Here is an 11,501-nt window from a genome sequence, read left to right as displayed (position 1 = left end):
TGCTATTAATGCAGAATAATATTCAGCAGTAAAGAACATTCCACTTGAGGTGCCTTTATGTACGAAATGTTGGTTGTTGGACATGGTAGGCGCAAGCACGGTACAGCTGTGTTTCATTACCTTAAGTACTGTGATAGACCCTGCTAGGACTGTTAACTTGTATTAATTTCAAAGTGCAGGAAGTGTGTGATAACCAATTTAACTGTGCTCAAAAGCTAGAATATTTTAGCTAAGAAACAACGGCCAATTGAACAGACATTAAAAGCTCCTCTCTGATGTTTCAGGTACAGGTTATGCTTTTATGTGATGCTACTAAAACTTTTAACTGTCAGGATCAAACTAGATCCAGCAAATTGCAGGGCGATGCGAGTACTGGAGCAGAACAAAAACTACATCTACTACTCTGGAGAAAAACTGTTTCCCAAGTGTGGGTTAGCTTTGCTTGCTTTTTTAAAAATATGTAACAGACTCAGCGTATTTGATTACCAGAAGTTGCAGACACAAGTGAAATACCTTTAAATGAAGGTAAGCTCTTGTAACCTGTTCATTTATGGAAAGCTTCATTGGCTCAAGGGAATTTTCCTAGAGTTCTTCTCTGTGCACTAGAGTGAACTAAAAAAAAAATTTAAGTAAATATCTTACGCCCAGGGGCTGCTAAGTTTGTTCTAAGCTGCAAGGAAGATAAGCCTGTGTATTGCTCGTTCCAGCTCTCGCTGCAAAATGTTTAGCACTCTTTCCTCCTTTTTGACAATGTTTCACCTTAATGAGGCCCTTCTGTGGGTTCCAGAAGTTTGGTAGTCAAGGCCTTATTCCTCGCATAGTTGTCAGAGTAAGTGAGAAAATCAGAGCCCTGCAGTGAACATTTTCATTGTTCCCCATGTTGAATAATTTAACATAGACTTGGGAAAACAGCTGGATCATGGGATCTTACTTCTAGGTGTTAGGATGGTATTTGGCGTTTATAACTGAAAAGTGGTTATTTAATTCAGAAATGTAGCCTGAGCTCTCCATTTTTTCAGCTTTCTAATGTATATTGCTGCAAGACTGCTTGAAAGGCCAATAAAAATAAATTGTAGAGATGTTCTCAACACTGGTTAGTCAAAAAAAAAACGTGGCAGGGAGACTACTTCTAAGCATGCTTTTGTTAACACTGGAATTTGGATCTGATGTGGTTTTGAGCTGTGACCCACACACTTGCCTTTCAACTCTTCTCTCCGGGCTCCCTCAGCCTCCCGTTCCATTGTGTGTAACACTCCTCTTCTGTGGTGAAAGTACGAGCCATAAATTACAGTCCCTTCTTTCCTTCATTCCTCCAAAATGCTTTGCTGTAAGCTATGTTTTAGGGAGGGTGAAGCCTGGCGTGCTGGCGTCTGCACCGGTACTGACCAAAACTCCATACCCCAGTGTCCCAGTTCTGCTTGGGGCTTCTCTTATGTGTTAGACAGCTCTGGGGATGAGAAAGTGTCAATTCTTTTGCATATTCAAGGTGTGACCTTCTTTGGATGTGTGATTTGTCTTTTAAACAGATTCCCCCCCCCCCCTTTTTTTCCCTTCCTGTTTCTGTCAATAGTTTCACCTTCTGCTCTGCAAAGCGCTTTTTGAGGAGTATGTGATACCAGATGGATCGCTGTCACTTTTACATTCCCAAGTGGCTGCGGCTTGCTTCAGGTCTGCACGTGAAATAGCACGCTGCCTTCAGTAAAGTTACTAACTTACAACATGTTTTAAAATCAGCCTAAATGAGTCACTACCAAAGCAGGAGTTCGAACCATGTTTTATCACTTGATGCTTAAAATACTTCTCAGTTTGGTAGGATGGACAGGTGGACTGGCTCCAAACTCTAGCAGCCAGTTATGCTGAAGAAGTATGAAAAATGTTTTCCTTAGAGAAGAGGGAATTCTTTGTAGCAATGTTCTTCTAAAAGGAATGTGGATTTTCCAACTGTCCACTAAGTGTTGCTACAGTCACTATCTTATTTTTTACTTTTGCACAAAGAGATGAACAGTCTTTTGCAAAGCTGAGTGGCAATAGAGTTTCAAATTTAGATCTGAATAGAGATGGGAGTTCTGTAGGAATGTTTATTAAATAAAAAGTTGATGCGAGCAGCTTGCTTATTTCCTTTCATTTAAACTCTAAAACTTTACTCCAGCAGGTAAGTTTGCAAGTACCGTTCTTCTGTTGTACAAAACTAACCTGTGGTGCATGTGACCCTATCACTTTGTGGCACCTTGAAGTCAAAAAGGCTGGTTTGCTGCTTTGAATTTCTAACCTGGGTTCCAGCAACTCCTCGCCCTCTTCTGATTTCTTTCCCCTCCTAGGATAAAATCCTAACCCACTGCAAGGAAAGGAGCTTTGTCAGTAACTCCAGTCACCTGAAGAACAGGATCAGCCTCCTGCTGCTTCCCAGTTGCACCCTGAGTTTTCAGCATTTCCCAGCAGCTTTGGATCCTGCATGATCTCGGGTAGTCAAGGTCTTGATTCTTCCTCCTCTGTCTAAGAACCAATGAAAGAGACTTAGAAATTAACGTGTATTAGTACTCTGCACCTTTAAAACCTTGGACTGATTTTCATTTTTTTCCCTTTCACTGTCCCACACGAATTCTTAGCTAGGAATCACCTGAATGTTGTGCTGTTAAATGCTGTCTGTCCCTAGAGATGGAGAGCATGACACTTAAGGCAAACACTAATTTAGGGCCAAATCCTGAGTTCTACTAAATTCAGGAGTACGACAATGTTAAATGTCTGTTCTCTGGCTGTTCTATCTTAAGGAGAGGATGTGGCTGTAAACTGGAGCCCATATCCTTCCTAGATTTGTAGCCCAGGTGAGGACTCTGCAGGGATTAATCGTAAATTGTATGCAAATCACACCTGAGGGTCTGAAATTTTCCCCAGCACAGAAGAGCGCTTCATCAGCACCAGTAGTTTGAACATGTACCACCGAAAACAGCAGGTTTGGCAACAAGCTGCCACCCTGAACGCTCAGTCCTCATGAGCTTTAAAGAAGTGGAGGGAGCGTGAGTTACGCTTACATGTAGCATCTAGGAATTTTATGCCTGATATCACTGTAAAATGAGGAAACTTACAAATGTTTAACAGCATGAAAAAAATGAAAGCATGGTTGGAAAAAGGATGTATTTGCTCTGTCCTATTAGCCAAATATATTTGTGGGCTAGATGTCTGGGCCAAGGAGAGAGTGAGAAAGCTATTGCAGCATATAAATGAACCAAAAATGTTAGCTGGTCCTATGGCTTTTGCAATTAAACAAAGGGTAATCACATACATTCAGCTAGACCACCTAGTATTTTGACTTGTAAACATTTAATTGTGTACTGTAGAAGTAGCACCTCTAAGATGAGCATAAGGAAAGAAAATGCTAGTATGAGGAATGTGGATGTCCCATGTCAAGGTATCAATCAGTAGTAGTAGTAGTAGAGAGATTGACATGACTGAAGTGAGGACAAACCCTTTTGATTTTACACTTTTGCATTATGCTACTGCCTGGATCGTTGAAGTCCAACATTTGTTTCAGCTGGAGCGTCTCATCAAGGGAACATCTTTAGGATGGGTTTTCCTTGTACAGCTGCAACACTTTGTACTTCTTGCTGTCAGGCAGCACATTTTCTGTTTAATACCTGCCTGAACTTTTCCATCCGACTGCCCTCAGGAGCTTTGGGCTCTTCAAGATGGTCAGGTTTGAGGATGAGGCTCACTTTCCTAGGATATTTGCCTGCATGCGGGAGTGTAGAGGCTTGACTAACACTGTCCAACCTCGTAGCTGACTCCCCTTTGAGTGGGAATCCTGGATGGACTAGATGACTTCCATGGTGTTTTCCTACCTGAATTATCCTCTAATCCTAAAATGTTTTGTCATCTTGCAGGGAGATGTTTTGGCACGTGCATGTTTTCTCTTCAGCTCCTCCGGGTTGTGTTGGTCCCTGCTGCTGCTTTGCAGTCAGCTCCCTTCTGCAGCCCGGAGAGCCCCTGCCTGACCGCTGGTAGGGCTGTGTCGTGCCTATCTCATCCTGCCTGTGTTTTCACTTTCTCCTTTTCCTTCCAGAGGAACAGCGGTATTGTGGAAGTTCTGGTTATTGTTCCGAATAGTACTACACAAAACATCTCTTTTATGTCCCATTTTACAGAAGGGTGGTCAGACTATTCTGTTTCGTCTCAATGCTAATGTGTACTATTTCTATCGTGCGGGGAAGGGACTGTTCTTCTGCATCGTGTAAGTGACTAATTATAGGCTGAGTTTGCCCTCCTTCCAGTGTATCCTGGTTAATGCACACTGGGTTTTATGGGTGTAAATGTTCCCTTCTCTCTCTGATCCTGTGCAATAATTGTGCCTATTGCTTGCTGAACGCGGAGATCACGTTTCCTTGGTATGCAGCGCTAGAAGGTTAACTCGGGTATTGGCACAGTTCCTTTCTCTGTTACAAAAGCTTCTAATCTCTGATAGCCAACAGGCAGCTGCTATTAAAAACACCATGAAAATGATAATAGGTAATGTGAGAACAGGATCTGAAATGGTTTTTCCCACATTGAAGTAATAAAGGGGGGCCTGCACTGCCAACACCCACAGGAGGTCCAAAGAAATGCTTGCCACTCTATGATAACCAGCTGGCAAGCAGTGCGCCTGAGAACAGATGGAGATGGAGACCAAGGTGTGCTACTAGCATGTCCTGAATGTGAAGGGTCAACATACACCTGAGAGTGAGAATGATCCTGCTGCGATGGGTGGAATGAGTTTTATACACAAATAACTTCCAGATCTGATGTTAATGCTGCCCTCTTCCATTGTGGCTGTTTGATTAATAGACTCTGCTCTTTTGAAAGCTAGAACGGGCTCTTGTTACAGAATGGGATGCTACGGAAAACAGCGTAAGATACATAAAAGTAAAAATATTTCCTTGCGCGAAGTATACAAGTTAAAAAAAAAAAAAAAAAGGAAATTATGTTCCCAGAATGAAGCCTTGTTCTCAGGGCTGTAATGTGAGAAAGCTTTACAGAGAACGGGTCTGTTGGGGCACTGCTAGTTTGAGCTGACTGGAGGAAGGCAGTTCAGACGTATCCCAGGTTGTGTCCAGGAGGGGTCATGCTGGGCACATCGTGGTACAATCCGAAAGCAGAGACCAAGATCTTTACTCCTCTCTCAGATCTCCTGCACCTCCCTGCACACCAGCTCGTGAGCTCTACAGCCCCTAACCTCAGATCACCGGGCTGAGTAACCTAGCTCAGAGTAAAGGCCGCTTCTGTGTAATAGCTTCATTTCCAGCATGACGCGTTCTCCGCCTGGCTTTGTACTGCAGATATAGCTGGGGGCCTGGGACTCTCATTTACTGCCGCTGCTATTGCACTGAGCCCTGACTTCCCTGGGTGCCTGGGTTTCCAGAAAGCGCTCCTAGGCTTGACATTTATTGCTAGATGTAAATTTGCTAGATTCAGCAGTATTGCAATGGTTATAGATGGAGTGGGGTGCTGCAAGGGGATTCCCGATGTCATTATGGGGTGTGTTGCTCCTTGGCTTTTATACTGTAGCATAGTGCATAAGGGCCCTTTTCATAGCTGTGTTCCTGCTTCAGTGTAAATACTTTGTAAGACTTGTCCCTGCAACGCTCAGTGTCTGCTTTGTTGAACATCCTGTTTACACAATGCCCGGTTTAAACACCAGTCGTAAGCCAATTTACAAATTTGTCAGAGAGACTGAGGAGCATGACGTAGCTACGGTGGCCTGTAGAAAATGTAATTTTGTGAGATGAATTAAGACTTGACTTAAAGTCCTCAAGCAGCTACTGCTGCTGAGCTGAGTTTTGGCAGCTGTTACTTCAACATGATTTGTAAAAAACTTGTTGATGTCTTGCTGTTTGTTTTATAGAGGCATTTTGTTGTTTTCCTCCTGGTGGCACTGTAGGATAAAGCTGGGGTCGTTGGGGCCCAGTACTGCAGCTGCATCATTTAGGATGCTGGGATTTCTTCTCGCTGACACGACAAGTTCTGTAACCTGTCTTGCTGACGTGACTTGAGGACCAGTACCACATCCTTACTGCATTTTAACCTAAATTATTGATGTGGACATGAACTTACTTAAGGGAACTTTTGTTGGGTGATTTTCTGCTCTTGAAAAGGAAAGTTTCAACCAGCTTATGAATTGTAAACAAATCCAACGCATCACTGAGCGTGTCAAAAAATCTCAAAAAAGCCTGACATGACTACTAAATTCTCAAGGATCCTGCTCAAAGAATGGTTTTCACTCACCCAAGTTTGCCTGTATGCTCCAGAATACCCAGCAAGTACTGTGACTTTTGGTTAACTATATTGTACAGTTAATCCAGAACAAAAATTGAAGATTTCTATTTGCAAACATGATATTCTCTTCAGGGAGAGCGCAGTTCTGCCTCCAGCACCGCCTTTGTCAGTACACTTTCTGCTTATTACAGCGACTTGTGTATTTTGGCAGCCTGTGCCTCAAGTAACTTATGACCTGCGCAGTTCTGCGGCGTGAAGCCTGATGGAGTCCCAGCTGTAGTTCTCTGAGGGTCATTGCAATGAAAATATTAATTTTCAAACCCAGATTTTATAGAGGAATCTCATTATGCTTGAATTAATTGGAAAATACAGCCTTTCTGGTCAGCAGAAATATATGTTACCTGTTAATTTACAATGTAGTTAAAACTGACAGAAGCTATGCTTTGTGAAAACCCAATGCACTAGGGAGTTGCCCTGAATGAAGTAAGAAGTAGCTGAAATTGCCAATTATGTCATGATGGTAATTCAGAAAAATTACTAGCTATTTGCTTTCCATGGAAAAATTGCTACCAACTGTCCCCAGCCCCCATCTGCCGCCCTGCTCTCCACACCCGTGCCTGTGTGCTCAGCGAGCCTGGGGCACCCCTGGGCCAGCATGCAGCAACCGGACCACAGACCCCCTGAAATCTTTCTCTGAAATCCACATGCTGACTGTCTCTCCCCTGCAGCCCCTCTTCCCCAGCCCTGCTACTGAAGGGGATGTACCCAGGCACATGCTGGGCCTGCGGGCTTTTTTGAATTGTTGCTCATTTATTTACTGCTCTGGCAGGTTTTTTTAAGTGTCCTGGAAAGCTTTAAGCTGCTGAGAGAGGAGCACCACCCCAAACGCTGCCAGCAGCACCTGGGATTAGCTGAGTTTGCAACAATTTTAAAGGTAATCCAAAACTCTTCTGAGGGATTTACTCACATGTTGAGCCTTGTGGTTGCCAGATTTATTCTTGTCAAAACTCTTATCTACCATTAGTTTTACAATAAGAAATGGTTTTCTTTGCGTCTCACAGTCAACCGTGCCAGATGTTGGCGAGGTTCCTTTGGCCGTGCCAATAAAATGCAAAAATCTGCTTTCTCTCTCCCTGTCCACATGCAGGGAGGTTACAGCTGCTGAAAGCAGACACTCTGAAACAAGGAGGAGAGCTCACATACTCTTCCTTTCATTTTAGAAATGGCTCTAAAATAGGTCTTACATACTGATAGAAAGTCTTTATGGATCATGTTATAGAGCCTTACCCATTTGGCGGAATTTCTACATATTCCTAGTCAGGAAAAAAACCCCAACAACCAAGTTTAAGTAGAATTTGGCTCAATATCTGGGTTTTGTTTACCCCTGAAGCTTAGACCCAATTCTGTCCCTACCAAAAGATGTGATAATACTCCTGGAAGTAAAGACACTTATATTTAAGGCCATCTCAAGTAAAAATCTAGTAACTAAATATAATTTATATTTCTTTGTCTAGCTACCAAGTATGGTAGCTGAGATGTCTGCTTACGTTTGCCTGCATGATTTCAAAACCTTGATCTGCTGCAGATTCAGCTTCAGCAGCAGCTGGAAGAACTCAGCAACTGGGAAGGTAAAAAGTAAGTCTCCTCAGACTGTAATGATTATAAAGGACGATTGATAAGAAGCTGCAGGAGGAATAACGGTAGATAATGGGGATGTCAAAGATCTCATTGCTGAACATACAGTACCTCATGTGTCAGGAGACCTTAGAACAGTTGCTCTACTCGCAGGTAGAGCTGGGGTGTCCCAGGCCACACACTGGCCCAAGGAGACTTTGGCCCTTTCACTGAGGGGTGGAGAAAGAGGACTTATTTGTTTTGGTTTTAATAAAAGATCTTTTAAAAAAATTCGTGAAGTTACCTGTGAGAACTTGCTTTAAACTATGTGCTATGAACTGGATGCCTTTACAAGATTTGAGAAAGGTGTGCCGTATGTGCAGTTGACACCAAAAGAGCTAAGAAAGCAGCTAAGCAAGAAAAGTGCAGGAATGCTGCAATAAATCTCTACTGTCTATAAAATTTTTCTGTAAAAAAAGTGGATGCTTGTCTCAGCCATGCTATCAGTAAAGTCTTTTTAAAAATTTGTTTTTTCCCCCAAGGAACATCTTTGACAGCAACTTCCAAATGAGGAAACATGAAAATCAGTTTTCCAAGGATGTTTGAAACTGCAGTGCAGGAAATGTTGCATATTTTCAGTCAATTTAGGGTAACAGAGAGGAAATTTGAAGATGTAGAAGCAATGGAGGAGTGCAGACAGCAGGACGGTCAAGGAACAGACAGTGTTATTAAAACAGTCTGAACGGGCCCTAGGGACAGACAGTGACTGAACTGGGTTAAAGCAAAAGACAAATTCAATTTGATAGTTGTTAGCAAGAGACTGGTAGAGTTTCTCAAAGTGAAAGATGCTGCTGTTCTATGATGAGCAGATGGGGTATTATTTTCTTGTTAATTTTCTGAGTCTTTTTCTGACTTGTTAGAAGCAAGGATGTCAGAAAAAGGACTCACCTTATAATGATCAAAAAGAAAAGCCTGTGTTTTTCTCAACCATTTTTAGCTTTTATGGTGTATAGTATTTGGCCTGGTCTAGCAGAAGATATAAGGATTTCATGTTTAAACTACTCTTGCTTTTAAAATTCACCTGTGATGTAAATAAAGGGTTGGTTTGTTTGTTTGCCAGTGGAAATTGTAATGCTTTCAGTTAGTAACGATCTTTTATGATTTTATACAACTCAAGAATAAAGCAGTGGTATTTGGCAAGAGGTGCCCTCTCCTGGTTTACTGACCCATGACACCCTTGAGGATGCAGAGCTGGGTGAGGAGACACAGGAGCCAATGCTGCCAGTCAGTGCTGATACAGATTTAGAGAAGAGTTGTCCTTTCAGCAGGGATTTACGTGCTTTTTCATGGTTTACTAAATATCAGAGCATACATCCAGAGATTCACAGAAAGACCTGAATAGAAAAGGATGCTTATTTCAGGATAATCTGATTTGAACAGCACACAACTTTTAGAAAACCTTTATAGCCTTCACTTCTGCTTCTTTGCTACAAAAGGTTTAGTCAACTCTACATGAAAGTGGAGAAGAAAGCAGTGAAATTCTGGATCACGCTGGTTTAACTGCATTAAGAAGATTCCTTGTATGCGTGTTAAAGAATAACTGCTTCTTTTTTTTAGCATTGTTATGTAGCAAATGATGTCACTATTTGTACTTACTAAAGCTTGTCAACTTTACCAGAAAGGTTTCCACTAGACATTGTAAAAGGTATTATTGCAAACCCGTAACTTATATCTTCAAATTTATTCCCAAATACATTATCCCCAGTATTCCTTAGACAAGATGTATCTCTTTGGAGATCTGGAGCTGAACACAACAGCTAATCCCATCCCTGAAGAAACTGCTCAGGCACAGAAGATTAGAACAGACTTGAAAGATCCTGCAAATTCCTAGACTTCATTGCAATTCCAGGGGGCTTTGCTGCTGTGGGTTTCCAGGTGCAGTTAAACCTACAATATTCCTGGCAGGTCTGAAATGAAGTGGATCTTGTAACCTGTTACACTTAGAGGTTTTTTTACAGCTATTCACAAAGTAATCTACTGTAGAGTTTAACTGTGCAAATTTTTCATCTTTTCTGGATGAAAAGATCTTTTCTCTGCATCTGCATCTGGATGTATCTCTATCCCTGTATCTATCTACTTATCTATCTCTCTAGTTATCTGTATCTATCTATCTAAATCTCCAACTTAAGTAACTTGCTTGCCTGTATCAGTGTATGATGTCACAGTGTTACTGACTCCAGGCTGCTGTGGGTGAGGGTCCTTTTGGGATGGGGGGCGATGCTGGTGCTTTTTTTTTTTTTTTCCCCCAGATGTTTTTTGTCGTCTTTTGAGAGTCATATTTTGTGCTAATCTTTTTCTTAAAAATATTTGCGCTGCCTCTTTCTTTTAATAGTTCTTACATTGACTTTGTCATCTAACAGAAATCAATTCTGAATACTGGATCTGAGACCTAGCCTAGAAAAAAAGTCTCTCAATACATCTTTCAAGTTTGACAGTATGTTAATATATTTTAGTATGTTTTAAGTTTTGAATCTACTGTTTCCAGCCAATTTGAAAGCATCATTGTGTCTATCCTTCTTGCTCTTTTTCCCTAAAATTTGTGTTTATTCCTCTCTTGTTCTGGACATCCATTCACAATTAAAAGTCTCCAGCACATTGATATTCTTGGTATAATGGCCTTGGCTTTACTACTGAACAGTAGTTTGGTTCTTTCCATGATCTTTTTGCACCACTAGTAGGCAGTTTATTTACTTGAAACCTTTTATTTAACCTTTTATCTTACTTGCTGCTTATGTCCAGCTTTATATGTAGCTGATTTTATTTATCACAAGTACATCTATATAATTTGTTGTACACTTTGAAACAATTTATTTTTCTGATGCAAAAAACCCTAACAGACTTATTAAAAGTTGTGTCAAATTTTACTTTCTGGGTTTTTTTTCTGTGAAAGGAAATTAGTTCTTGATTTCATCAGCTTGACTTTTGTTCTACAACATTGAGTCCCTTCATTTTCAGGGTATCACAGGACACACAGTACAAGGTAATGTCCTTGAGTTCTGCTGTTGTATGTCACACAAATTAATTGTGCCCTCAGGGTTTTTTTTGAGTGATCATCAGATTAGTTCTGAGTATAATAAGAGCAGGAGTTTTTTGGGGGGCTGCTGTCAGTTCTTTCTTTTCTACTTTGAAACTCACTAATGAGGCCAGACTTTTTGGGGAAGAAAAAAAAAAAAAGGAACTTTTAAACTGTACTTCAAGCACATCTATCCATAGAATTAAGTTTGCATCCTATCTGCTGCAAACAAGTTCATTTTGCATGGTACATGCGATCATTTGGTTACGGGGCGGGGGGGGGGGAATTGTGCAAGTAATTGTTTAAACATATCAAGAATTGTCCATACTGCCTGTGTAGATACTAGTCTTTTGTTTGCAAAAAATAACAATCCATGACTCTTTCAGGTATTGCTTTCCATTTTAATCACATGCTCATAATTTTCAGTTTTAATGATATGTTCATGTAGGATTATGGCTAAAAGTAGAAATCATACAAGTAAACATTTATACACATCTTTCAGTGCTTTTCTCTTTTTTTAATTTAATAGCATATATTAGAGCGAAATAACCTTTTTTTTTTTTTTTTTTTT

Source organism: Accipiter gentilis, chromosome 4 (genome assembly GCF_929443795.1).
Source record: "Accipiter gentilis chromosome 4, bAccGen1.1, whole genome shotgun sequence".
Classification (NCBI taxonomy): Eukaryota; Metazoa; Chordata; class Aves; order Accipitriformes; family Accipitridae; genus Astur; species Astur gentilis.
The sequence above is the reverse complement of the archived record's forward strand: the minus strand, read 5'-3'. Positions refer to the sequence as shown.